At 41.1% G+C, this 27,194-nt stretch overlaps 1 protein-coding gene across 6 annotated transcripts in view; it reads left to right on the top strand.

Moving 5' to 3' along the window:
• The window catches only part of TRAF3 (TNF receptor associated factor 3), a 79,154-nt gene continuing 51,960 nt past the window's right edge, over window positions 1-27,194 (top strand). For 3 of the 6 annotated variants that reach the window (XM_064169266.1, XM_064169174.1, XM_064168843.1), the window contains exons 1-3: window positions 1-171; window positions 444-580; window positions 1,218-1,273. The gene's annotated coding sequence lies outside the window, so the exon portion shown is untranslated. Of the gene's footprint in view, window positions 172-420; window positions 581-1,217; window positions 1,274-27,194 lie in introns of those variants that run through there. The other 3 variants (XM_064169022.1, XM_064169097.1, XM_064168933.1) reach the window with 3 other exon arrangements.

Here is a 27,194-nt window from a genome sequence, read left to right as displayed (position 1 = left end):
AGGAGGAGCCAGCAGAACAGCGGGCTTTGCCGGGGATTTCCAGCCTGAGCGGGCGGGAGAGGAAGTGCTGGGCGGGGGGAGACGGCGCAGAGCGGTAGGGACTTTCCGTCGGGCTGGCGGTCGCCTTCGCCGGGCTCCAGCTGCCGCCCAGCACCCCTCACACACTCGCAGGTAGGACGTCTGTGGGGCTGTGCGAGCCCTGGGGAGCGGCACGGTGCAGCGGAGGAGGCCGTGGGCAGAGGCAAGGCGCGCTTCTCTGCCGCCGTGGTGGCGGCTCCCGCTCAGGGCTCTGATACCGGCCGGGCTCGCCTGCCCGCACTCGGGTTCCCTAGACAGAGGAACGGGGCTGGGCGGTTGGCAGGAGCCGGGGGGGTGCTTCTGCGGAGCCGGCGTGGGGCAAGACGGCTACGCAAGGCTGATAAGAAGCATCTGCTACCAAGCAGGGGCCGAGCGTGCTTCACTCGCAGCCTGTTGCCGGGACGTTGGCGGCGGCGGCTGGTGCCCGGGGATAGATCAGCCTCCGACGGAGGCAGCGTGGACTCTGCTTACCCGGACGCATTCACACTCCAGGGCTTTGCAGGTGCCGTTTTTTCACTTACTTATTTCTGCCTCCTCTTTTCCCTCCCCCCACCCCTCTCTTCCCCTCCTCTTGCCCTCTCTCCCCTCCGCCCCGCGGTGTGTGTAGGGAAGGGAAGGCAAGGCAGGCCGGAGCGGAGCCGGGCGGCGCGACGGCGCTTGCGGCGTTTGATGTGTCGTTTGAATGCAGAAACCTAGCTCGGCTCCTGGCTCCCTCCATATGCAGTGCTGGGGGCGGGCCGACGGCCTTTAAAGGGGCACTACCGGCAGCCGCCGCGCCTGGGCGCCGAGAGCGGGGCCCCCCGCAACTTCGTGCTTCCCGACGCTGCTGCCCTCTGCGGCGTCTCGGTGCTGCGCCCGCCAGCGCCCGGCTGCCGGGAGGAGAAGCCCGTGCCGTTGGTACGGGGCTACCCCTGCTCGCTGCGGAAGGAGTTCTGTTTGTATAAAGTCCTGTCTGCCCACCGTGGCCCTGCGCTGTGAGACCGTCTGCTAGCCGTGAGCGGAAAGAAAAGTGTTTTGTTTTCACGCCATTCATTTAGGCGCTGATTCGCGACACCACGTTTTAATACGTTAATTACCATGTTGTGGGCTAGAAAAAATAACGAGTATTTAAAAGTTTATACTGAGTCATTCCTCTGCAGATGAACCGATGACTGACTCATAATCTGAGAACTGCAGTGGCTTGTAGAATAGGAAGGTAAGGCATTTACAGCTTGATTTATTTGTATCAAGTGCCTAAGATGTGAATTTATCTGCCGAAAAACAAGAGAAATTATGTTAATGCTAAGAGGCATAATTTCATGTTCTGCTGATCTGAGCTTGTGTGTGATGTGAAAGGCTGTGTGTGCACCTCTGTGTAGATCTTCGCCGTGCGTTAGAACATTTTTCATCTTTTTCTGCTTCTATAGTAGTAAAATGTGGGAAGTTCCATGATGCAATTTGAGATTTGCAGTTGCTCTGGGTCAGTGGCTTCTCTAGCTTGTTGAGATCTAGCCGAGCCTTCTGCATTGTAATTCCTGCATTTTTTTACTTTCATCAACGGAACTGTGCATTTTCCCCTGCAGGTTTGTCCCATAGAATGCACATAGCATTACTGTGCACTAATCTGAACTTGCATTCATAGTCTGAAAAGGAGTTTAGTGTATGATTTCAAGGTACACTAGTGTATTTAGCTTGAGACAAGTGGAATAATATAGTTTGAAATAGTAAAATGTGTATTTAAAATAGCTACTGACTTGTGTAGGAGCCTGGCTTTAAAGGCTGTGCTGATTATTAGTTAGAACTGAAGACATCATTGCTTGTACCATATGTGGTCCTTTGAAATGAGCCATTTTGCTAGAAGTGTCTGTCAAGTGGCAATCCTTACACACCTTCTGTGGATTAACCTAGATGTTCTTTATTGTGATTAGGAAGAAGGTTTTTGTTTTAAGATGAGAAATACTTGAACAGTTGGGACTGAGTAATTTTTTTTTGTCTGAACTGGGAAACCCCTTGTTATAAAGCTTGATAACAAAAACATGGACGTGCCATGAGCTTGAGCATCGCAAGCAAACAGTACTATGAGATTTTAAAAGTTGCATTGTTCCAACATGAAAATAGTAGGTGTTTTACTGAAATGTGACGTGCTGAGAAGCTTCCAATAATAGCTGGACCTAGAATCTAGAAAGGTGACATGCATTCAGTAGCAAAGCAAATTGATTCTAATCAAAAGAGGGTGCTAAAGGATTCAGTGTCTAGGCTTTCCTGAAGTCCTTCTGTAATTAAGTTTGATAATACCAATTTGGAGAAGCCATTATTGTGTAGACTGAGAGAATTTGGTTGACGTGTAAGCGTCTTTGCTCTTGGTTCCCTGAAATACTGTGTAAGGTGGCAGTAGGTAGCATCAGTGGCAGAAAATTCTTTATGAAGTCTTACTGGTCCATGCCAATACAGTTTCTACTAAATGATTTAACGATTGTCTTGTATTTTAGGTCTTTATGTTGTTCTTGTCCATAATGAAAAGTTTAAGTGAGAGAAGACCGACGCTTCTTTTCCGTGCTGAAGTCCAACTGTTCTATTAGTAGATATGGCAATGATGAGAATATGAAAAGTCAGAAATCTTATTTTTTAACTTTTGTTGTCAAACTGCTGGAATGTAAATGGATTGATAAGTAAATGATCATAGTTCTTTGGCAAATGAAAAAGCAGTTTAAAAATAGCAATTGCTTACATCTCCTCCAGTACCCTGCACTGGCTTTATATGAATAGGTATTGTAAGAACAACACATTTTGATATCTTGTATCTTAGATGATGCAATAACTGGATTTCATTAGGTTTTTTATTATAATAGTGTTTCTTAATTGAAGGTACCAAATCCTATGATGTCTGAAGACTGCTCATTAGACATTGGTTTCAGATGTCTGTGCTCTTGTGCACATCTCCTTTAAAGAATTGCCAAGATTATTTTTTTTTAATGCCTGTGGGTGGGTACTTTCTGAATATGGTGCTCATACTTGAAACCTGGCATTTTTGGCATATAGCTGAGGAACACTGAAAGTTGATTTCACCCTCTCCCACAAAGATTTCAAGATGTGGTATGGGGAAAAGAAGCCACAGGAGAGTTGTATATTTTATGCAGAACAAAGGTGTGATTGTAGCACAAGAGATGGTCCTGTGGTCGTGCTAGGTTTTATCTTATACTTTTTAACCTGTAGTGTTGAGGTAATGGCACAAACTACAGCAGCAAAGGGCTGGAATACAGAATGTAATTGGTTTCTGAGCTTTGCTTGTTGGAAGCCCATCCCTCCGTAACTGAATAATTTTAAGGTAGTATATGTTTGTTTTGACAAATCATAAACACATTTATTTTTTCTATGCCTTTTTTCCCCCCATTTTCAAATAGAAAGTACTAGAAAATTGTGAGGAAAGTGGTGCTGGGACATCTTGAAATGAAAGATCATTTAGTGTCTGCAAAGTAGGAAGAAGTGCTCTCTTCAGTACTCTGTTTTTTCCAATGGGAAAGAGGAGGAAAGGACATAAAGACAAAAAAGATCCCTAGATAATAAGGAAGGTATACACTATAATGAAGGATAAAATAAGACAAAAACGTATTTGGTATTGGGAATTGCTATAGTCTTTGAGGGTGTTTTTTGTTTTCTTCCTAGAGATCTTTTCTACCAGAGCACTTGACAGCAAAATATTGTTGCCACTGTGACTTCAGTTGCCTACTGACTGTTGGCTTCATAACTAGGTTAACAGGGCAAGAGTCTCTAAAATTATATACAACAACTTTAGGTCACTAAGCCTCTCTACTCTCCCCCCATAATGTTAAGCCTTTGATTTCCATGCTATTGTTCTTTCCCTGCTGTGTTACTCAGCATGTGTTAAGTGTGATTTTGGTAGAATTCCAAATCCTGCAGTTCTAGTCAAGGGCAGCATGGGAAGCAAAGTCTCAACATGTTTGTGGATGTAGAACTTCAATGCTAGATTTATGATGGCCTCCATCCCTGACTCCCTCCTTGTTCTGAAAGTTGAGCTGTTGTGTACTTTGACATCAAAATTGAATTTTTGCAAATTGCAGGCTTTAGAACTGCAGTGGGCATGACAGGAATGCTTTAAGTTGGGATGTTTCAGTTCTATCATTATTTATGTAGTATCATAAAATGATGCCTTATGGAATTGATTTCTCTGATATATAGAAGAAACATTCTGTATGATAAAGTGTGAAATGGTAAGAATTGCTAGTAATTCTGTAGTGTGGTTTAAATGATGTGAACTGAATTTATCCTTTCACATGCTTCAGACAAAAGCACCAAAGTCATTAAACTTCTGTTTTACGTGCTTTGACTGTTTAAGCTCATAATTAGAGTAATACTCAACTTGTGTCTGACTTTGTGGTTTCTGCATTAACATGAAAAACATTTTTTGGTGAATTAAGATATGCCTACTCAAGACAAGCTCAGAATGCTGTGAGTCTCTGCAGCTTTTTAAGGTGTACAGCAAAAAAAGGGTTATTTTGATTTGGTCTGCCTTGAAAAATACGTCGCTGATGCTACTGTAAGATAAGTGCCTTCCTGGTTGCCACTTCATTCCTGCAAATTTTCTCATCTATCAAGAAAGTGAAGATGGTCCATTGAAGATACCAGTGTAAAATCTAGGAGACCTGGAGGCTGTTTTTCTTTTGTTCCTGTAGATGTGTGTACTGTAAAACATTAATTTAGGGCCAAACTGACAAGGGGTTTTGATGTTGCAGTGCAGAGTGATGTGACATCATGCTTGAGTCCCCGGGGCAGAAGGGGGATTCCAGTCCAAGTTTCCTACTTCCCTGGGGAGTATTCTCATCATCAAGCCACAGGCCAGTTAAGAATAGTCTCACTTCCTTCTCTTGAAACTCTTCTGCTATGCCAAGAATAATCAAAACTTGGTGTGCTTGAGAAACAGAGCAAGAGGAAGCATGATGTCTCAGTCAAGTGGTTAGGACAGTTACCAGGAGGAGGAAAGACAGAGTCTTCTGATGCTTCTTTCAGTGCTGTTTTGTTTGTTTTCCTGGGCAATTGAACATGATGTTAAGGTGCTTGCTGGTGTGATCTGCCTTGTCAAGACAGAAGTTTTGTCAAGCATAGATGATGTGCTGTTACCGAGTATGGATACTTTGGTGCTGTTCAGGTTAGGTGACAGCTGACTAGGACTTCTGAGAATAACTTTGATGCAGCTAGTGGCTTTCATATGTCTGGCTTCTGGCTCCTTATACAGTCCGTTTTCCTGGTCCTTAATAAGATGGCAGCAGGGGTGCTTTTTGTACAAGCAGAGGACATAAAAGTGATGACCTGCCGAGCCCCAGCAGGGCAGTACAAGCTTGATCTGTTGATTAAATGAAATGAATTGCAAGTGCTGTGTGGAGGCATTCTCTTCCCTTTCCACTGCCGTGCTGTACTGTTCTGCACCATCAGCATTGTGGGACAGGAAATGGCACTGGTTTCACACTCTTCCATTGTTGTCTGCAGTGAATTTGCAGTGTTCTATAAAACTGAATCTACATGACAGAATTTGTCAGTGGTAGCTGTTCTGGTGCTTATACTGATTTCCAGCTTTCTGCTTTGGATGTTCTAGACAAGTAGCAGTTTTATTCTTATTCTATGGAACCAGCTTACATGATAAGTGTTTCTCAGATAACTTTCTAACAGCAAAACTTGGCTCATCAACCAGATTTTGGCAATGTAGATTTAATTTTGTAAGCTCATGCATGTATTTGAGAAAGGGAGATAATTAGGACAGTTCTTAGAGGTTTTTATAATGAAGCTCTTGTGTACTGCGCAGGGCAGTGGTGGAATTGTCATCCTTGAAGTATTTAAAACTTGTGTAGATGCCATGCTGAGGGACATGGTTTAGTTGTGACCTGACAATGTTGGGTTAACAGTTGAACTCTCATTTGGATTGGAAAATCTGTGAAGCGGTGGCAAGGATGGTGGCTGTGTGAAGGAAGAAGGAATCTGAACTTCATCTAGTTGAAGATGTCTTTGGTCACTGCAGGAATGTTGGACTAGATGACGTTTAAGGGTCCTTTCCAACTCAAACCGTTCTTTGAGTCCTGTATCAGTTTGACTACATCCTCCCTACATCTTTCCACAGAGAGGAATATTTTGAGAGTAGATTGCGTTGAGTGTTGTGGCTTCTAACTTAATGACCCTTGGATGTAGGTCTGGATTTTTGCATAGGAAGTGTAGCCTTAACATTTTTGTTCAACTTAGTCTTGTTTGAATCTCTTTTCAACCATCCTGAGTAACTCTCTGCATTTTATGCTCTTCAGCTACTGATGGAATGCTCTTGCTTCTTTTGCGTTTTCTTGTTTGGACTAACAGTATAGAAGTACATTGTTTTGAGCTACCTTCATTCCAGATCTCTTGTGATTTTAAAGATGTTACGGGATGATTTTTATTCCAGTGTGGTTTCATCCTTGCATTTGTACAAAGTGACTGCATTTTCCCCTTTAATTTACTTCTATTTATGTAAGTTTTGTCTTGAAATACTTGTCTACAGGCTTGTACTTGCTTTTTACAGTTTCAGCTGATAATTTTTACCTGCAAGTCTGCTTTTCTCTGACCTTTATGTAGTTCCCTTCCTTTTTCGTTCCCTTCCCATCCTGCTTCTCACTCCAGGTGAATGAACAGACTATTCAATGTACTATTCATTGTCTGAGGAGCATGTGTCTTTAAAGTCTACACATACTCTGTCATTCTGTCCTCTTCACTGTCCTCTTTTCTGCTCACAGCATCCTTGAGAGAGGAGCATTGTGCTTTTGCCTGGGAATGCTTTTATTGTTATGACTGCTGTGGTTTAACCTGATTAGGATACCAATTCAATAGGTGCCAAAGGTAAAGTGCTTGTGGTTGTAAATGACATGTTCTCAGAATGCTACAATTGGACTGACAGTTTGAGTAGAAGGAGGTTGGATACCAAAATAACTGAGGGCTGCTGCATTCCATGTGCATATTTCTAGCAGTTTTGGAACTCTTTGCAGTAATATTTCCATTGCCTTCTGAAACTTAGTGTTTTGAGGGGAGGAAGGTGGGTGGGAAAAGAGTGTTTGAGGTAATGTCATTTGATATGAATAATATGTAGTATCAGTTCAAGTGAGTAGTATCTTCTGTCTCTCTTTTCCCTGAGGAGTTGGATCATGCTTTTACCTACAGAACCTGAGCATGCTGTGTTTCAGATTAGTGAGCACAGTTTAGTACTTGCCCCTGCTGTCAGTATGTAACAGAAATAGCAATGGCTCCTATGTTGTGTCTTACCATGTAGGTAGTGCTGTTGTGTTTCTCATACTATTTGGCAGCATATTTTTGTGTTGTATTTTATAGCACTGTATTTTTACACTTATTTTGGACCATATGCAGAAGAATGATCTTGGCAATGTTTAGGAAGATAAAACAAGTTTATTGCCCTTGGTATGTTGTACTTGACCAGCTATTTCTCAGTACCTAGAACCGTAATTTTCCTCAATTCCTCTTTCCTTTTTACAAATTCCTGAAAACTTCACTTTCATTCTGAAAGGGATTATATAGACATGCAAATTGTTGTATTTTGGCCAGTAAGATTTTTGAAGGAGTTTTGGGGAATTTACAGTGTTGGTTGATTGTGTCTGTGGGTTTTGGGGGTGGTTGGTGCATTGTGGTTTGTTTTTTTTTTTCCACAGAATTAACCATGTTGGAAACAACCTCTTGGATCATCAAGTCTAACCTATAACCTAAGCCTTCTAATTAACTTAAACCATGGCACTAAGTGCCTAATCCAGTCTCCTGTTAAACACCTCCAGGAATGGTGACTCTTCCACCTCCCCAGGTGGCCAATGGCCACTCACTCTTTCTGTGAAGAGTTTCTTCATAATGTCCACCCTAAACCTGCCCTGGTGCAGTTTGAGTCTGAGTCCTCTTGTTCTGTCACTGGGTGCCTGAGCATGCCTTTTTTGGGGGACTTCTTTTGAAAGAAAGATGTAGAGCAAGCAAATAAACAGAATGAAGTGGGTCTATATTTTGTGCTGAGGAGATTATCTCAAAGTGAATGAGGAAGAAGCTTGGATTTTCCTGTTTGTGTAAGTAAAGCTATTGGTATAAATAGCCAAAGTACGATGCTGTGTTTTTGCAGAATTCCTTACTAAGGTGTTTGGGTTTTGTTGTTGGTCTGTTTTTGTTTGCTTAGTTTGTTTGGGGTTTTTTTTTGTTGTTATTTTGGTCATTTTTTGGTGGTCTTGTTTTGTTCTTTTTTTTTTTTCTTTTTGGTGGTGATTGTTTTTAAAAATATGGGTTCTCAATGTAGTAGTTGACTTTTCTGAGATGATATGGGGCAGACAGACTTTGGTAATCCTTTGGAGAGAAAAAAAGTGTGTTTGTGTGTATATATATATATATATATATATATATATATGTAAAGGGAATTATTCCAGAACAATCATGCCTATATGGTGCGTTAATTGGAAAAGTGCAGAGTAGTTGAACCCTTGTAGCAACTTACATAAAGAACAATGACAAAATGCAGTGTGGAAAACTCCAATATTTCTTACAGATTCATTTGGTATAGAAGTTCTGTCATGTTTGTTTGCTTGAGGAAATGTTAATGAGATAAATAGTGGAAACTGACAACAACAGTCGTGCTACCTGCTTTACTGGTGTCTATGATAATTTGCTAACCATCTCCTGTAGAATGTTTGTAGCAGAAGTGTAACCTGAAGATGTCTTAGAATGCTTAACTTCATCTTAAGCAGTTGTAGGTAGTGACTTGTGTTGCTGTCGTGAAGCTCCAGGTTGGTCCATACTCTTAAAATTTAGGGGTACTGCTATCTCTTTGCTTTCAGAGAGAAAATTTAAACATTCTTAAGGTAGATGTATTTTTAAGATGGCATTGATGTTTCACAGTTACTATTTTGTTTGGGTTTTTTCCCCCTTTTAAAAAGTATTTCTAACTAAAATCTTATCTGCTGGTTAAATAAAGAAACCCTTGTACTTAATAAGTTTATGTGTGAATGTGATGTTAGTGGGGAAAAAAGGACTGTATCATTGTAGCCTGTGGAGAGATCACTTGGCTTCTCTTCTAGCTAGTCAGAGTTTATGGAATATTAAATAGGCCATGTGTTAAAGTATCAGTTGTTAACACCTCCAAAATAAAATATTTGTCATATTAAAGTAGGGGAAAATGAATGAGCTCTCCATTAGATGGTGCTGCTGGGATTGAAATATTTATATACCTAATGAAAGCAGGGTTTTGCCCACAAATGTTTTCATGCCATGATTTAAAGAATCAAAACAATTGTGACTAGCTAGCGAAAAGTTCAGTAGCATTAAATAGCACAGAGCAAGAAACTTACGGAATCTACTGAAATCTTGTGGAATGGTTTGAGTTTTTGTTGTTGGTTGATTCTTGGGGTTAGCAAGCTTGAATGTTTCAGCTCCAACAATAGGAAGCCTATCTTAGTAGACTTGGCCTGAATTTAACATCTGTTAAGACTGTGCGCAGCAGCCAGTGGACTTCATGTAATTTTTCATGCTTAAAGTTAAAGAAATTGAGAAGTTTGCAAAAATCTTTGAATTTCTAACCTTGGTCGTGTTTTAAATGTGTGATTGCCAGGTGCTGTTACTTTCCCAAAGTCTTATCAGGCTGAAGTAATAGAAAGATGATTTGTTTTGGAATTAATTGTACATCTGAGTAACTGATATTTTTTCCCATTTGAGTTATGTGATAACTGCAGAAATGGACACTATTGTGAGAGAGACCTTTGACATCAGTATTTTATCAGTTTGCTAATAATATCTTACAGCTTCCTAATTTTAAGATAAAAGATAGTGGTTAGGATGTCATCCAGCCATATGACTTCAAATATGAACATACTGTTCCTCATTTTTATATGATTGGTTTGCTATGTGTGTCTGAAACCAAAGATGAAAATGAATTCAACAGAAAGTAAGTTGTGTTTAGTCACTTCGGATAGAAAACATTACTTTTCACATTACCATAGGATGCTGATAGTATTCCAGACTCTAGCAAAGCCTAGCCTTCCTTCTTCCCTCTTACCTTGTCTTGCAGCTGTTTAGGAGACTGCCTTTGTGTTTGCAGCCTAAGACTCGGCAATTAACAAGATTTGTCATTGTGTTTTGTGGTGCTTAGATTCCGGATCAAGGAATAACAATTGTTCCTATGGTCAAAATAGTATCAAGAGCATATCCCATAGGAATGTTGATCAGAGGGGGCACAGTGATGACATTCAGAGAAGAAGTGACAATGTATTATAGTATATTAAGAATTTATAAATTTAGGTGAAGAAAAATCTAGGAAAAAAGAGCAATAATGTAATAAATCCACCATAAATTGATGAGGTGGTGAAGCTTACTGTTCTACAAAAAAAACCCCAACTAAATCACCTAATAACCAAACATGACCTTTGGTGTAAATGAAGGATTTTATCTACGTCAGTAACTTTTGAGAAAGATATGTGTGGCATTGATTCCTGTGCAAGAATTTCATAGACTCATAGAATCAACCAGGTTGGAAGAGACCTCCAAGATCATCCAGTCCAACCTAGCACCCAGCCCTAGCCAGTCAACTAGACCATGGCACTAAGTGCCTCAGCCAGGCTTTTCTTGAACGCCTCCAGGCACGGTGACTCCACCACCTCCCTGGGCAGCCCATTCCAATGCCAATCACTCTCTCTGGGAAGAACTTCTTCCTAACATCCAGCCTAGACCTCTCCCAGCACTACTTGATACTGTGTCCCCTTGTTCTGTTGCTGTTTGCCTGGAAGAAGAGACCAACCCCCACCTGGCTACAACCTCCCTTCAGGTAGTTGTAGACAGCAATGAGGTCAGCCCTGAGCCTCCTCTTCTCCAGGCTAAACAACCCCAGCTCCCTCAGCCTCTCCTCATAGGGTTTGTGTTCCAGGCCCCTCCCCAGCTTTGTCACCCTTCTCTGGACATGTTCCAGCACCTCAGCAGCTCTCTGGAATTGAGGAGCCCAGAACTGGACACAGGACTCAAGGTGTGGCCTGACCAGTGTTGAGTACAGAAGAAGAATAACCTCCATTGTCCTATTTGCCACACTATTGCTGATACATTCCTGCTGATATATAGGAAAGCTCTTGATAGTAAATATAGATTCTTGTCTTGATTTAATGTTGACAAAGAAATGAGGAGGGAAGTGGTGAAAATGATAGGCAGCTTGTGAAAGATTAAACTGAACCAATAAAATTCAGTATTTCTAGGAAATGAAGGAGGAAGAACAGCAAAATAAACCTACCAACTATTCAGAATTCTGTAGGTAAGATGCCATAGGGAGCATGTTAGAGTCTAAGAGGAATTCAGTAATTATCTTCTTTTTACAGAATAAACAGATACAGTAATTTTTACTTTCTTTTTCACTGACACACAGGAATACACCATTTTGGCTAAATCAGTACATTGCTAATAATCTGAAATTGGGGAATAAATAGTATGAAGTTATGTGATGGTGTTAAAGATGAGTAAGAAAGAATGGCTCAAGTGTGTAGAGAGCTGATTGGAGTGTTTGAGCCATAAACCAATATCATACTAACATGAGAGATAAAAGGATAATAAGAAAATGTCTTGAGCAGTAAGGGAGTATTTATAGTAGTCAGTGTGGATGGAAAGTGGCAAAAGTCAATGCCAAGAGAACTGGATGAATTCTTTCTTCTATCTTCTTTAGAAGAATTAACTGATATAATCCAATTAACTGTTAACCACTTTCACATCTGTTTGGGGTAATTGATTTGGGTTAAATGCAATCAAGGTTTTTGTATTTGATCTTGTGGTTTGTTTTCTGTGATACAACTGCTGTGAAATTGAGAAATTAAATTATTCCAGAAAAATTAGGAAAAAATGGTGTGTGTGTTGTTTTTTTTTTTTTTTTTTTTTAATAAGCATGTGCAAGATAATAGAGCAACAGTAAGGGTCATTAAAAACTTCTTGGTAGTACTTTATCACGATTCTTTCTTTGTCCTGAGGTGGAGTCTAGGGGACTGAGGAGAAACAATCTGGTTTAAGGAAATAGCAGCAAGGGTAACTTGCAATGAATTGGAAAAGTGGGGAGGAAGATGCAGGTAACTGTCATCATTTTGGATGATGTTGCCTAGACGTGCTCCAAAAATAGTTAACATTTCCCACAGTGACTTCAGAAACTGAATAGAGAAACAATTTAGTACATTTATAGGTGAATGCCAAACTGGGAATCCCTTTTAAGTGTTGTGGAGAACAGAACTCTGGTGCAGAATGAACAGGCCTTGATGGAGTCAGTGGCACAGGGTAGCTCACTGCTCTGAAGTTTTCATATCGATTACATTTTTTTTCTTGGAATGAAGAACATAGCTTCAATCTCTCTTTTCTCCTGATTTCAAATACTGACTCCATTTCAGTGTTGGTATCAGCAGCAAGGGTGGCACTTGCATCTAGTCTTAGTATCTGGTTTCAGCATTTAATTTAAGATAGTGTAAGAGGCTATAGGCCAAGAAGTTCTTCCCAGAGAGAGTGATTGGCATTGGAATGGGCTGTCCAGGGAGGTGGTGGAGTCACCGTGCCTGGAGGTGTTCAAGAAAAGCCTGGCTGAGGCACTTAGTGCCATGGTCTAGTTGATTGGACAGGGCTGGGTGATAGGTTGGGCTGGATGGTCTTGGAAGTCTCTTTCAACCTGGTTGATTCTATGATTCTAAGTACTTAGCTCAGTGACATGTTGAATTGAAGTCTTGGAGAAGACACAGGGCCACAATCTGCTGGCACTCTGTTTGTACCTGTGCTAGTGTTTAAACCACCAGTGAACTTGAACTTTATGTTGTGTGATGTTGTGAATGAACTGTAAAAACCAAGAAGCCATGCTGTGTTTACCACAAATATAGTAAATTCCAAAGAAGAGATGGGAAGGGCAAACAGAGACATACCAGTATCTAAACGGCTGTAGTTAGTCCCCAGGGCTCAAGCATCAGAGCCTGTTGCCAGGTATTCTGTACAATAAATAAAACATAAACAAGCGTTTAGAGGGCGTTTTAATGGTACGTATTTCTATATGGACTTGTTCCCTAAGCTTGTTTGATACTCTCCTTAAGCTGCTGTTGGCTTTCTGTTCTTCTCATATCATTTTCCTGTAAACAAACATTTTAAAGAAATCTTTGTTTTCATACAAAATAAATTTCAGACTTCAGAGATGCTGCTTCCTTCCAACCTCTGATGTATCCACCCTACATATCCAGATGTTCACTGCAAGAATAAAGAAGCCAGTGTATAATGGCTGTAAATAAGTACAGAACAGTTCAGCTTCCATTGTTCTCAGTGAATGTAGGATATCTGTTTTCAATAACTAGGATAAGAGTAAGTAGTGACTGGGTCATTCTTTCTGCAGATACTTGAAATTGGTGAGTCCTCTTTATGACTATTTCAGCTTTCTATGGCTGTGTCAGAACTAGTTTGTCTGAATTAACTAACTCTGGAAAAGCAAGAGGGATGACAGTTGATATCAGGCTGATAACTTTTCAGTATCTTGTTAACTGATAAAACTGACCTACTATGAATACCAAATGAGGTAGAAATGCATAAGGGAGCCAGGTCTTGGAATGTTGCCTATTTTAAGGCAGTAATACCATTGCCTATGATTTGCCTAAATGTAATTTGTTTCTCATGGCTGTCCAAAAACAGAAGGCATCAGCTTTGTTTACAGTTCATACTCTGACTTGTGGATGGTTGAGCTAGAAGTATAAAGTTTGGCAAGTCAGTGTGCCAGTAGATAACTCTTAAGTGGTGATAAACAGTGATGTGGGGAACTTTGTTGTACTATGCCTACAAGCAGAGCAGAGCACTCAAAGCACTGCAGAGCAGAAATCTTCACAGCAGGAAGAAAGGTGTCTTCCAGGTGCATAGTGTTCTGTCTGCCTTCATCCTCTCCTCTTTGCCATTCACCAGAGCACTGCATCAGGGGCTGGACTATACTCTGGAACACAGCTGTTTGTTGCTTTCAGTTAATCCTTTGCCTTTGGTCCAGGTTGCTGGTTTTTTGTTGTGGTGTGAGTGTTTTTGGATGGGTGTGGGGTGCTTTTTATGGTAATTTACAGCATGTTGGATTACTGTACTGGGATCCACACAGAGATACAGTGCTGGACAAGAACTATTGAGGCCTCTATAGCATTACATTCCTATTTGAATTGAGAGAATTGCTTTTGTGGTGTGACCTTAGCTTATGACAGTAGCTCCAGGGGTTCTGATCTCTGTAGGCCTGTCTTGCAGAATTGCAGATTGATCTTGCTCCACTGTGATTTCCATGTGTCTAAACTCTAGGAAAAACTGTGATTTGAAGTGCTGCAATTGCCTTAGGTGCAAAACCTAAGGCAGGCCACAAAACCAGTGTTGTTCTGGCTGTGTTTTTTTGATACAGCATATGGAGAATGCTGCCTGACAGTTAATGGAGGGCATTCAGCATGTGGATAAGGATAATGAGGTCCATGTAAGTTTAATGCTGTGAAGACTGACAAGAAAAGTCTAGTTCCAGGTGAGGAGTGTATATCTGTCCTGGGGAATTTAAAAGAGGTGTTCGTTTCTTGTTTCTGTGCAAGCTGGTAGACATTTTTGGGTCCTCAAGATGGCTCTGAGAGATTGCTTTAGTCATTAGAATAGGGAGATGTTGTTTTTCACTTGAGCAATGCAGCTATAATGCTGGTCTTGCCTATATGACCCAGGTGTAAAATTTAGGGCTTCAAATGAACAAATACATCACCAGACAATGGAGAGAAACATGATCTTTATTTTCTGATTTGCATGCCTTTTTAGTAATCTTTTCAAATACGTACAAGTTGGTTCTCGTGCAAAGGAACTCAACTAAGTTTACATTTAAAAAGGAGCATACAGTTACTGGAGTCAGAGGGCACTTTTAATCATTCTTCTGTTACCATCAACTAAGATAAAATTCTTATAGTCACAAATGTGGCTTTTTGGTGACAAATATACAGGTAAATTGTCCATATGAGGAAAAGCAAGCTTTATAAAGGATTTGCATGAGGAGAGGCTGAGGGAGCTGGGGTTGTTTAGCCTGGAGAAGAGGAGGCTCAGGGATGACCTCATTGCTGTCTACAACTACCTGAAGGGAGGCTGTAGCCAGGTGGGGGTTGGTCTATTCTCCCAGACAACCAGCAACAGAACAAGGGGACACAGTCTCAAGTTGTGCCGGGGGAGGTATAGGCTGGATGTTAGGAGGAAGTTCTTGCCAGAGAGAGTGATTTGCCATTGGAATGGGCTGCCCAGGGAGGTGGTGGAGTCACTGTGCCTGGAGGCGTTCAAGAAAAGCCTGGCTGAGGCACTCAGTGCCATGGTCTAGTTGACTGGCTAGGGCTGGGTGCTAGGTTGGACTGGATGATCTTGGAGGTCTCTTCCAACCTGGTTGATTCTATGATTCTAAGTACTTAGCTCAGTGACATGTTGAATTGAAGTCTTGGAGAACATAAAACAGAAACAGTTGTTTATATGTTGCATTATGGAGTCCTAAAGCTGGGATTGAAAAAAAGATGATGAATTTCAGCTTCTAAACTATATCACCCCACCTCCAGCTTTGTGGCCTGTTAGGAAAGTTCTACTACACTGTCATGGTATCAGTTGTATTTCTTTAGTACAAAACCAAATGTGATCTTTGTGCTTTTGAGACTTTACATAGTACAGTTTAGCTTATGATCAGTTTTGTAACTTAAAGTTTTAGAGCTTGAATCCTAATGCTTATGCTTTTTGATCCACAACGTTAATTCAAAGTGTTTATTCAATTTCCAACTTTGAAAAAGTTGTGTAATTAAAAACTACTTGAAAGTGTCATTAAAAAGTATCATATTTTAAAAGCAGCGACTAAAACACAATCTGGACAATCTATAGTTTCAAACTGATTGTCTTTAGCAGAATAAGAGGAATAATGGTTTTGCTGTGAAATGTTTTGGATTTACTCTGATTTGTATATTTCAAAGCTATTTTCAGTTATCACCCCTCAGAAGACTGAGGAAAGAATCCTTTGTTACAGCTACTTTCTCTAAACTGGATTTTAAAACACAGTTGTTGCAACATAATCTCATTGCTTAAATTAGAGAAGGAACATCTTTCAATCCATTACTGACTCTGTAAGGATTCTTTGCTCTCTTGTTAGCTTTTGCTTCACAGTTTAGTGAAAATGGAAGGAATAAGATGGTATCATGCTTTCTTGTAAATTCATTTGATGACTGTTTTGCTTGCACTAATTTTCTAGAAGAATAAAATTGGTAGCTAAAACTACTACAGTTCTCAATATCACAGTTCAGAATTGATGATGATGTAGTGGCCAGTGTTTTAAGACCATTTGGTGGAAGTATTGAAACTATCTGTTTTTTTTTTTTTTTAGTGTTTGTATCTCTTTCCTTTGATAGCAGAGTGTCTTTCCTATGCTGAATAGTTTGAAGTACAATATCTAGTAAAATTAAACCTGTGTTGTGAAATGGAGCATGCATGTTGGGTAGTTTCTTTTCTTGGTTTTGGTTTAGATTAACGGAAGTATCTTTGCGTCTGCAGTTTCTGGAAATTAAAGAATGCTGTGAACCTCTGGCTAATAAAAATGTGCCCATTATGTAAAACATTCCTGCAGATCAGCTTGACTCACTAAGTGGTGTCAGTGGTGACTTCTTCCATGAAGTACATAGACACTTGCAATTAGTTTTATGGTGAACTAATCAATCTCAGTGAAGTTTTTTGATTTGATGCAGCTTTACGGTATGATGCAACCTTAACTTATTTCTGCCTTCAGGCTTAAGAGAATTGTTTCTGTATATTAATGGGCGATACTTGAAACCTATTTTGCTTGTTTGTTTCCCAGCAGGAAAGTCTGAGGGCTTAGGCTTGTAACTCAATCAAGACCAGCTCTCAGCAGTGGGAAACAGTATATTAGTCCATTGGAAGCACAGGCTTCAGTCTTGTGTGTCACTGTGGTTTGTGTTGTCATTTTTTTTCATGTAAACAGGTAGGTAGCAACAGTTCTTCTGCTGTATGTGTTTTTATGATATATGCATCTGGAAACCTCATGACACTTGTGTGAGCTGGGGATTTTTGTTGCTTTTTGTTTGTTTAGTTGGTTGATTTCTCTCTTTTTTGGAGGGGGGTGGGGTGGACTGGTTTTGGTAGTGGTAGTATTTGTATCATGGCATGAAGCTGTAAAGTGCCTTTGTTTTCACATCTCATTTGTTTTCACATCTTTGAGTTGATGGTATTGGTTTTACAAATTGTTTTCAGTGCCCGGACTTGCTTTAGTTATGAATGAGGGTGATATCTAAAAAATCAAACAAGTTTAATTCTTCTTTCTTCAAGTAAACCCTTTTATAGCCTTGCTCTTTCTTGTGTCTTTCACACAATTAGAGCGGACTGTTTAGCAAGTTCTTCTGCACTCTTTGCCTGATGGAATTAAGCTACCTGTTAGCATACGGAGGGGTTTTGTTTATAAATTTTTGATTCATCTTACAATTCTATTGTATGGACAAGGAAGGTAAGCAAATTGTCTTTCCTTCAGTTGTTCAATGAAATGGAGATTATTTTTGATTTGAAGTATCTTAAGAACATGATTAGAATTTATAAGTGGTAGCCAGCGTCCTCAGTCAGCTGTTGCCGAATTTGGGAAACTACATTACACCACGTGGCAAGAGGAGAAAATACCCTTAATTCTTTGAAGTAACATATTAAATGTGTTTGAGGTGTGCTGCCCTTCCCTGTTACACTCTGCTTTTCTGGAGTTTGGAAAGAAAGGATGCTTCCCCATCATTTAGTTGGCAAGCTTTAGTAGAAGTTAGTAGATTTGCCTTCAGCTTAAGCTGTGAATTAGAAATGGATACAAAAATGGAACATGCTCCTTTTAGCTTCTTGACATGAACACAGGAGATTCCTCAGGTGAGTAATAGGGGTTGTGTCTTTGGAGAGTCGCACCAGGTATTGCTCTGGAACTATGCTGTGAGTTGTTCCTCAGAGCAGCTGCAGCTTTATAAAGCTAGGAGCTCTTTCAAAGTTTTGTGTGGAAAAGGGGTAAGAATAAGCTTCTTGCTACAATGACTCCAGATGATATCTTAAGCACTGTGACTAAGAACTTCATTTAAGTAATTATGCAAATTAATGATGCTGTTTATATGCAGAAGTTCATGTTCCTGTCACAATAAATTTTCTTTGTAGGTTCATGTAACAGTATAACAAGGCCTTCCTAGGTTGTGATCTAGACATAGCATGTGAAGGGTGTAGGAGGAGGAAATTGTCTGCTAGAAAGATTGGATACAGTCTTAGCTTTTTCTCTTTTTTTGTCTTGCCCTCCCACCAAGAGTACATGGAACCTTGAACAATGTGTGAAGCAGACTTGCTATCTTTCAGTAAGATTATTTTTTTTTGCCTTGTCCCCATCTTCTAAGTTAATGTTTTCTTTCCCCTAAAAGTGCTATGTGCATCCTTGATAGTGTGAACCCCAGCCAGAAAGCAGCTAGGCTGCATATGACTGTCTTTAAGTCATTCTCTGTGTCCTGAAGTAGAACAAATTTAAGTGTCAATATGGTTCTAGTTTTAGACTTAACTGCAGAAACCAGAAATTATGTGAAGACCTTTATGTTTTGTTACCAGGAGAAAGGGATGGTTTTGGTCCTCCTTTGCCCCAACTTGACCAAGATATAATTATATATACTTCGAGCCTAAATTTCCCCTGGCGCAGCCTGAGGCTGTGTCCTCTCATTCTGGTGCTGGCCACCTGAGAGAAGAGAGCAACCTCCTCCTGGCTACAACCACCCCTCAGGTAGTTGTAGACAGCAATAAGGTCAACCCTGAGCCTCCTCTTCTCCAGGCTAACCAATCCCAGCTCCCTCAGCTTCTCCTCATAGGGCTGTGCTCAAGGCCTCTCCCCAGCCTCGTCGCCCTTCTCTGGACACGCTCAAGCATCTCAATGTCCCTCCTAAACTGGGGGGCCCAGAACTGAACACAGTACTCAAGGTGTGGTCTAACCAGTGCAGAGTACAGGGGCAGAATGACCTCCCTGCTCCTGCTGACCACACCATTCCTGATGCAGGCCAGGATGCCACTGGCTCTCTTGGACACCTGGGCACACTGCTGGCTCATGTTCAGGCGGGTATCAGTCAGCACCCCCAGATCCCTTTCTGTTTGGCTGCTCTCCAGCCACTCCGACCCCAGCCTGTATCTCTGCATGGGGTTGTTGTGGCCAAAGTGCAGCACCCTGCACTTGGAGCTATTGAACCCCATCCCATTGGCCTCTGCCCATCTGTGCAGGCGGTCAAGGTCCCACTGCAGAGCCCTTCTGCCCTCCAACCCAGTCACATCTGCCCCCAGCTTAGTGTCATCTGCAAACTTGCTGATGACTGACTCCATGCCCTCATCCAGATCATCTATGAAGATGTTAAAGAGGATGGGGCCCAGCACAGGTCCCTGAGGGACGCCGCTAGTGACAGCTGCCAGCTGGATGTGGCACCATTCACCACCACTCTCTGGGTCTGGCCCTCCAGCCAGTTCCTAACCCAGCACAGAGTGTTGCCATCCAAGCCATGGGCTGACAGCTTAGCCAGGAGTTTGCTGTGGGGGACAGTGTCAAAGGCCTTGCTGAAGTCCAGATAGACCACATCCACAGGCCTCCCCACATCCACCAAGCGGGTCACCTGATCATAGAAGGAGATCAGGTTGGAGAGGCAGGATCTGCCTTGTTTCAGAGCATGGAAATTCAGGTGCCAGCAAAACACTTAATGGGCAGTTGTGAGAAATTAATCTTTCTCCCAGCTATGGCTGAGGGAGTGAGTAGGAGGTATGCTCATTACATCTGTGAGTTTTTACCTGTGTTGCCCGTTACCTTTTTTTAAAGGCCAATGTAAAACTTGCTGAACCACATCACTAAAACACAATCTTTTTCATTGCTGTGAGCCAAAACCCAAAAGGATGCATCTACGTCCAAGCTCTCCTGTTTCCTTTCTGTTTGTGGCAGTGCAGCGCATACTGAGTACTGCCTACTGCAGCTTCTCCTGAGGGGCTGCAGCAGAAGGTAGAGAGGTGCTGAAGATCTGCTGTAGATTTGAGCTTTCCCTGTCCTCGTCTGCGTGTATTCAGCCCTGCCTAACGTGCCAGTGAGGGCAAACGAGAAAAGGCTGGGTAGGATCCTCCCACAAGGAGGATCTCGAGGGATAATAGATTGCTGATGGTAGGCAGCTGGGCTGCTGTGGGCTAAAAGTTCTGGCCTTGAGCCTTGCTGTGCAGGATGCAGCGGGAAGGAGGGCTGGGAAGCGGTGATGAGCCTATTGTTGCAAATGAGCCAACCACTGACTGATTGAGCGCTCATTGTTGCTCCTTTTGCTCTAACATGCAGCTGTGGAGAATGAAGAAGTGAGGTGGGGGTGCAGCTAACTCAAGTTAGCTTTGGACATTTCTAGTGTCCAAAGAGGGAATGGGCATGAATTAAAAAAACCTGATACAATTCTGTCTGAACACAAAAAAATCCATGGGGAGCTGTGAAGTGTCCAAGCACTGCAGCAGGTTGCCTGGAGCGGAGGTAGAGTCACTGTCTTCTCAGGTACTCTAAGCCTGATGGGATGTTGTTCTGGGCAGCTGTCTCTAGCTGACCCTGAGGGCTGGACTACATGATCTCCAGATGTCCCTTCCAACCTCAACCCTTCTCTGAAAGCTTCTTTAATATTCTGATGTGTTCTTCAACTCCTGTTTTGAAACACTTGGGAAATAATTACAAATGCCCCTTCTGGGCATTCATCTCTAAATGTTGCTGCTGTGTAATCATGGCAGTTTTAATTGTATAGGGAGAGCATCCAAGTGTTAAAATAGTTAATTGACTAAGCTCCCTGGCTTAAGCAGCAAAAGCAAAAAAACCCAGCTCCCTCAACCCAGAAAACCCCAAACCACTCCAAATATTCAAAAACTGTTTTCCCTTCAGTTTTTTTAAACCCTTAAACATATATTTTATTTTCATAACCACTAATATTTTAATATAACTTCTAAACAGTGATGTCACTAAAGATAAGGAACAAACTGAAAACACTGTTTACCTTTCCCCCTCCCCCCTGCCATTTTCTTCTAGTTTTGCCACAAAGTAAAGTCCCAAAATTATTCTATGAGAAACCAAGGAAGAGAAAGCCAGGAACATCACAGGGAGAACAGCAGAAAGAATCCTAAAAGATCTCACCAAATTTTGCAGTTTATTAACTTCATCCCACAACTAATAGAACATGAGATAATTTAAACAAACGTTTGTGTATTTCTTTCCTGGGCAATTTCAGTCCTCCCTTGTTTCATTTTGCATATCCCTCAGAATGCAGTGCAGCAATTGTCAAGGGGGGAATTTACTAGGAGGGAAGATCAAGCTCTGGTGGCTCCTCTTGCGGTGTTGTGTGGCTGAGATTGGTGTTTTGTAGCAGGAGGAAATTAGCAGCTGCCTTCAGGGTTACCATTTGGGGTTCTGACTGCTTGCAAAAAGAAGGCTGTGGGTAAGTTTTCAATAAGTGTCGGGTGTGTGTGTGTGGCATGCTGGGCAGACATTAAGCTTATTGATGCATTGGTTTCTGGTTGTTTTTTTTTTTCCTCTTGTATGAAACACTTGCAGCCTCAGCCTACTACTTTGTTTTTAATTCTCTGTGCTCAGACAGTGAAGAATAAGGTAAGGTACTTTTTGTTGCCTAGAAAAGGATAATAGAAGTAATTTCTGCATGTTGTAGCAAGCAGTGATAACTGTTGTATGAAAAAGTACAAGTTTTGATTCTCTTTTCTATTGCTTGTACCTCTTTGAAATTACAGGTAATCAATTATTTAGTATATTAAAGCTAACAAATGGTTATTTGTATTTCATATGTATAGTGATGTTTTGTAGAGTCCATTTTCACTATGGCTATCCACTACAGTAAGGAATTGTTTTCAAGAATAGTGTTTTGGGAATGTTCCTCTTTTCATGTTCATCATAAGACCTAAAACCCAAGTCCTTTCTGTATCTGATCCATGTTTTTTGATTCTGGTTTATTTTTTAATGACAGGATTTTAACCAAAAAACATTCTCATAATGGTGTTTTTTAGCTGTAGGTTGCATTTGTTTAGAAAGAATCAAATCTTAGAGGTGCCTGAATCCTCTGTAAATGAAGAAGGTGCATGGTATATTGGGAGAGGAAGAAGAGGCTGGAAGTGCAAACCTCATGTACCAAATTGAGCTTTATAGCTAAGAATATGAATGAACAGTGACCAGGGCAATCATAATTGGTTTCTTAACTCAGGATGAGAGCTTATAAGAGCTTTAGAACTTCTATTTTTTGGTGGATTACTGTCTAAATGTTTATTACAGAAACTTGTACTTCATTTATGCTATCTGCCACATCCAGTTGGCAGCCAGTCACTAGTGGTGTCCCCCAAGGATCAGTGCTGGGCCCAGTCCTGTTCAATATCTTTATTGATGATCTGAGTCCAGCATCAGTAAGTTTGCAGATGACACCTAGCTAGGAGCAGGTGTTGATCTGTTGGAAGGTAGGAGACCCCTGCAGAGGGACCTGGACAGGCTGGATGGGTGGGCAGAGGCCAGTGGGATGAGATTTAACAAGGCCAAGTGCAGGGTTCTACACTTTGGCCACAATAACCCCAAGCAGAGCTACAGGCTGGGGACTGAATGGCTGGAAAGCAGACAAGAGAAAAGGGAACTGGAGGTACTGAGAGATAGTAGGCTGAAGATGAGCCAGCAGTGTGCCCAGGTGGCCAAGAGAGTCAATGGCATCCTGGCCTGCATCAGGAACACTGTGGCCAGTAGGACAAGGGAGGTTTTTCTGCCCCTGTACTCAGCACCGATCAGGCCACACCTTGAGTACTGTGTCCAGTTCTGGGCCCCTCAATTCAAGAGAGATGTTGAGGTGCTGGAACGTGTCCAGAGTAGGGCGACAAAGCTGGTGAAGGGCCTGGAACATAAACTCTATGAGGAGAGGCTGAGGGAGCTGGGGGTGTTTAGCCTGGAGAAGAGGAGGCTCAGGGCAGAGCTCATTGCTGTCTACAACTACCTGAAGGGAGGCTGTAGCCAGGTGGGGTTGGTCTCTTCTCCCAGACAACCAGCAATAGAACAAGGGGACACAGTCTCAAGTTGTGCCGGGGGAGGTCTAGGCTGGATGTTAGGAGGAAGTTCTTCACAGAGAGAGTGATTGGCATTGGAATGGGCTGCCCAGGGAGGTTGTGGAGTCACCGTCCCTGGAGGTGTTCAAGAGAAGACTGGCTGAGGCACTTAGTGCCATGGTCTAGTTGACTGGCTAGGGCTGGGTGCTAGATTGGACTGGGTGATCTTGGAGGTCTCTTCCAACACTGCTGTAGTGTTTGTTGCATCTAAACTTTACTCTTGACGTTTGTCAACAGAGACAGAGACTGATGAAGATTTTTATTATGCTTTCATAGTATTTTGCTCTTTGTGCTCATAAAAATTCCAGGATCAAACAAGCTTCCCTGAACCAGGTTGCTTTCTTCTAATGATCACAGGATGTTAGGGGTTGGAAAGGACCTCCATAGATCATGATCTGTTTGAATTTATCATAGGATGATTTTTTTTAAAAGAAACACTCTATTGAATAATGAAGACACTTTCCCAGAATTGGGCTGATGATTCTGAGAAGCATTTAACAGACTGTTACAGTGAAAATGGCACTGCTCTGGAGGTGTCATGCAGTCTGTAATGACATGTAATACATGTGGATGGAGAACTTTGTGTGCATGTGAAGGCAGGAAAAATTAGCTGAGATGTTTACTTTGTGCATCCCTTTCTATAATGTTTTGTTCAGAGTCTTTTGTGACCAGCAGTGAAGGAGAGGAAAATGCTTTTAAAATCATATGTTGGCATGCCATTTATAGTGTTCTTTGTCATTTTAAGAATTTATCATTAAAACTTAGTTTGGTGCTTCCTCAACTTCATTAGACTAACTGCAGATGAAAAGAAGCCTCTTACAGGGTTCTTGAATAAAGATACCATAACTTAGACTTTTCTTTCTTGAGAGAAGAGAAAGAAACAAGGCAGCCTATAACAAAGTTCCCTTATTGCTAAGAGTAAAGAAAACACAGCACTGAGAAACTCTGACTCTTCCTTTCTCCTTAAGCTGCAGATAAATGAGATTCAGAGAAAATGAAGGAAATGTAAGCAATCAAAAAGTTGAGCTTTCCAAATCCGGGTGTTAGTGTGTGAAGAAAAGAAGTGTGCAGATTTGGTCAAGAAAACTGGTACAAGAACTTTGGAAATCAAGTGTGTTCCCCCCCTCCCTTTTTTTTTTTTTTTTAACTAGCATTTATCTTTTTAATATTTCAGTCTTTTCAGTAGTCTGTAAAGAACTGTTACATGAGGAGGAGTATATAATTTCCAGACTGATACAGAGTTTACTTGCTAGCATATAGCTAGTGAAGCACTTACAAGAGGCATTGAGTAAGAATAAAGGTTCAGCTGGGGAAGAGACAAGAACTATCAAGGATTTCAACCTTTGTTCTGTTCTGAGAGCAGCTGTGATACTGATGAGGTGTTTAAATGGAAAAGGGTCTTGTAACCTGTTCATAAGGCAAACCTCTTCTGAAGAGTAGGTTCTAAGAAGATAACATGTATCTTATGGAATTATATTACCCCTACTTTGGAGACTCATCTTGAATCTTCTAATGGTTGTAACTTGATTTGTAGGTTACTTGAAACTGTACACATATCTGTGTCATTTTTTTTTGGTGGCACTGCCACTGCTCTGTGTGGCTATGGTACAGCAACTTTGTGTGCTTTTGATTTTAATACAGCTTTTTTGGCTCTTGGAAAAAGTCTCATATTGGTTGATCATGAAAAACCTTGAAGGAGAAAGATTTGGAATTGCAGGTTGTTGTACTTTCTCTCCCTGGTTTATTTTGCTTTTATGTTTGAACGTGTGGCTGAACTGGGCTGTACTCAATCCAGACTTTGAGTTAATGCTTAGGAGACAAATTGTGTTGGTAGTTTGGTTTTTTTTTTCCTTTAGTTCTGTGGTTGTTTTTTTTTCTTCTAAAGCATGAATGTTTGTATAGACAAGAATATTTTATCTGAGCAGTCTTTTTACTTCATTGAAGTAGGTGGTTAGGATTCCTGGAATGTTTTTATGCTTACCTGCTTGAACTTTACTGGGAATTCTCTTGCTTGTCTGTAATTCAGCATCTACTAATATACATAACAATTCCTTCTTACATTAAAATTTAACTGTCTTTTGAGGATGAGCATTTATTTTGATGACTTTGAGGAAAAAAAACAGCATGAGTTTACTTATACTTAATAATGCTTTTTCCCCTGAGTGAATATCTTAAATTGGAAGGTTAAAATACAAAACAAAACCAGCCAGGGATGAACCAGTTTTTGACACTGTATGATTAACCTACTGAACTCACTGATCTGAAATAACAGTAGAATTTTTTTCTGCTCTTGGCCTCAAGATAATTGCTTCTAGAGTTAGTGCAGGTATGGAGGAAAGAAGAATTATGCTTAACATGTTCTGGAGCTATTTTTTTTTTATTGTTACTGGTTTTGCATGTCATAGAATCAACTAGGTTGGAAGAGGCCTCCAAGATCATCCAGTCCAACCTAGCACCCAGCCCTAGCCAGTCAACTAGACCATGGCACTAAGTGCCTCAGCCAGGCTTTTCTTGAAGACCTCCAGGCATGGTGACTCCACCACCTCCCTGGGCAGCCCATTCCAATGCTAATCACTCTCTCTGTCAAGAACTTCCTCCTAACATCCAGCCTAGACCTCCCCTAGTACAACTTGAGACTGTGTCCCCTTTTTAGCTGTTGTATGTTGCCTAAAAAATGTCAGCTATGTCTACTGAAAACAAATACTGCTAGGATTGAATGAAATTGTGACAGGTTGCCTGCCTGTGCTATAGGCTATGAGCCTATGTCTAGTGTGTTGTAAAGGAAGTTTAGTGATGGAAAACAACCCCAGGATCTGGAGTGTGCCTAGTTTCATGGATATATACTATGGCATTTTGGGACTTTATTGTAGCAAATGCATTTATACATGTTCTTAATTGGATTCTATTTGATACTTTTGGGTATCTTCTAAAGGCAGTAGAACAAAAGCTTACACAATGATGTGAAGCAATTAGAAGAATTATTCAGAGAAGCATTTATAATGTTAAGGTGATAGTTCTTCTTAGAGACAAGGGTACCTTGACCTCCCTAGCGTTTTCAGAGCCTGAAATTGCTTCATGTGTATTGTAAAGCATTGGGCTACAGCTTGCTTGGAAAGTATTGTGGAAAAAAAATATCTTATGAGTCTAAAAAGGGCAGGCAGGTGATGATTTCTTACCCAGACATCTAGGAGGATTTAGACTGGTGAGAGATCTCACAAAAAATAATAATTCCTACCCAGGTAGAACACTTTAGGCAAGGGATGCTAGGAAAGGTCAGTGATGTTGTGCTTTTTTTTTCAGTTTAGGAGAAAACAAAACAGTAAACTCTTAAAAAACCATGCAGCCCGTCAGTAGAAATGGTGGAAACAAATTCTAAACCACTGCTGTAATATGAAGTTTTTACCAAAAAGTGAAGAATCAGCATTCTCTGTCCTCTGAGTAGTCATTTGTAGTACAACATTCTTAGAATCATGGAATCAGCCAGGTTAGAAGAGACCTCCAAGATCATCCAGTCCAACCTAGCACCCAGCCCTAGCCAGTCAACTCAACCATGGCACTAAGTGCCTCATCCAGTCTTTTCTTGAACACCTCCAGGGATGGTGCCTCCACCACCTCCCTGGAGTTTCTTTAATCTCAAATCCTGGGACTTAATCCCCTTTCTCTCTAACAGTGTGTGTGTCCTGTGCATGCTTTTAAATCTGACATTTCCAACAACTGGAAGTTATTTTTTGCGTTCTGCATATCTAAATTGTGCCAGTGTGGATCTTTATAATGCAAACTGATAGTCTTTATCAGCATTAATTCTCTAAGGAATCTCAGAATATTCTCATTCAGTTTCTACTGCAACACCTGGAGACATTCAGGTTTTAATTTTCAATACAAAAAATACACATTTAAGTGTTAGATTGCTATTAATACATTAAACAAAATTGCTCTATTAGTGTTTGTTTGGTGGCGTTGAGCACAATTTATTTAACATTAACTAGAGGACC

Source organism: Pogoniulus pusillus, chromosome 1 (assembly GCF_015220805.1).
Source record: "Pogoniulus pusillus isolate bPogPus1 chromosome 1, bPogPus1.pri, whole genome shotgun sequence".
Classification (NCBI taxonomy): Eukaryota; Metazoa; Chordata; class Aves; order Piciformes; family Lybiidae; genus Pogoniulus; species Pogoniulus pusillus.
This window is presented reverse-complemented; position numbering and strand designations above follow the sequence as displayed.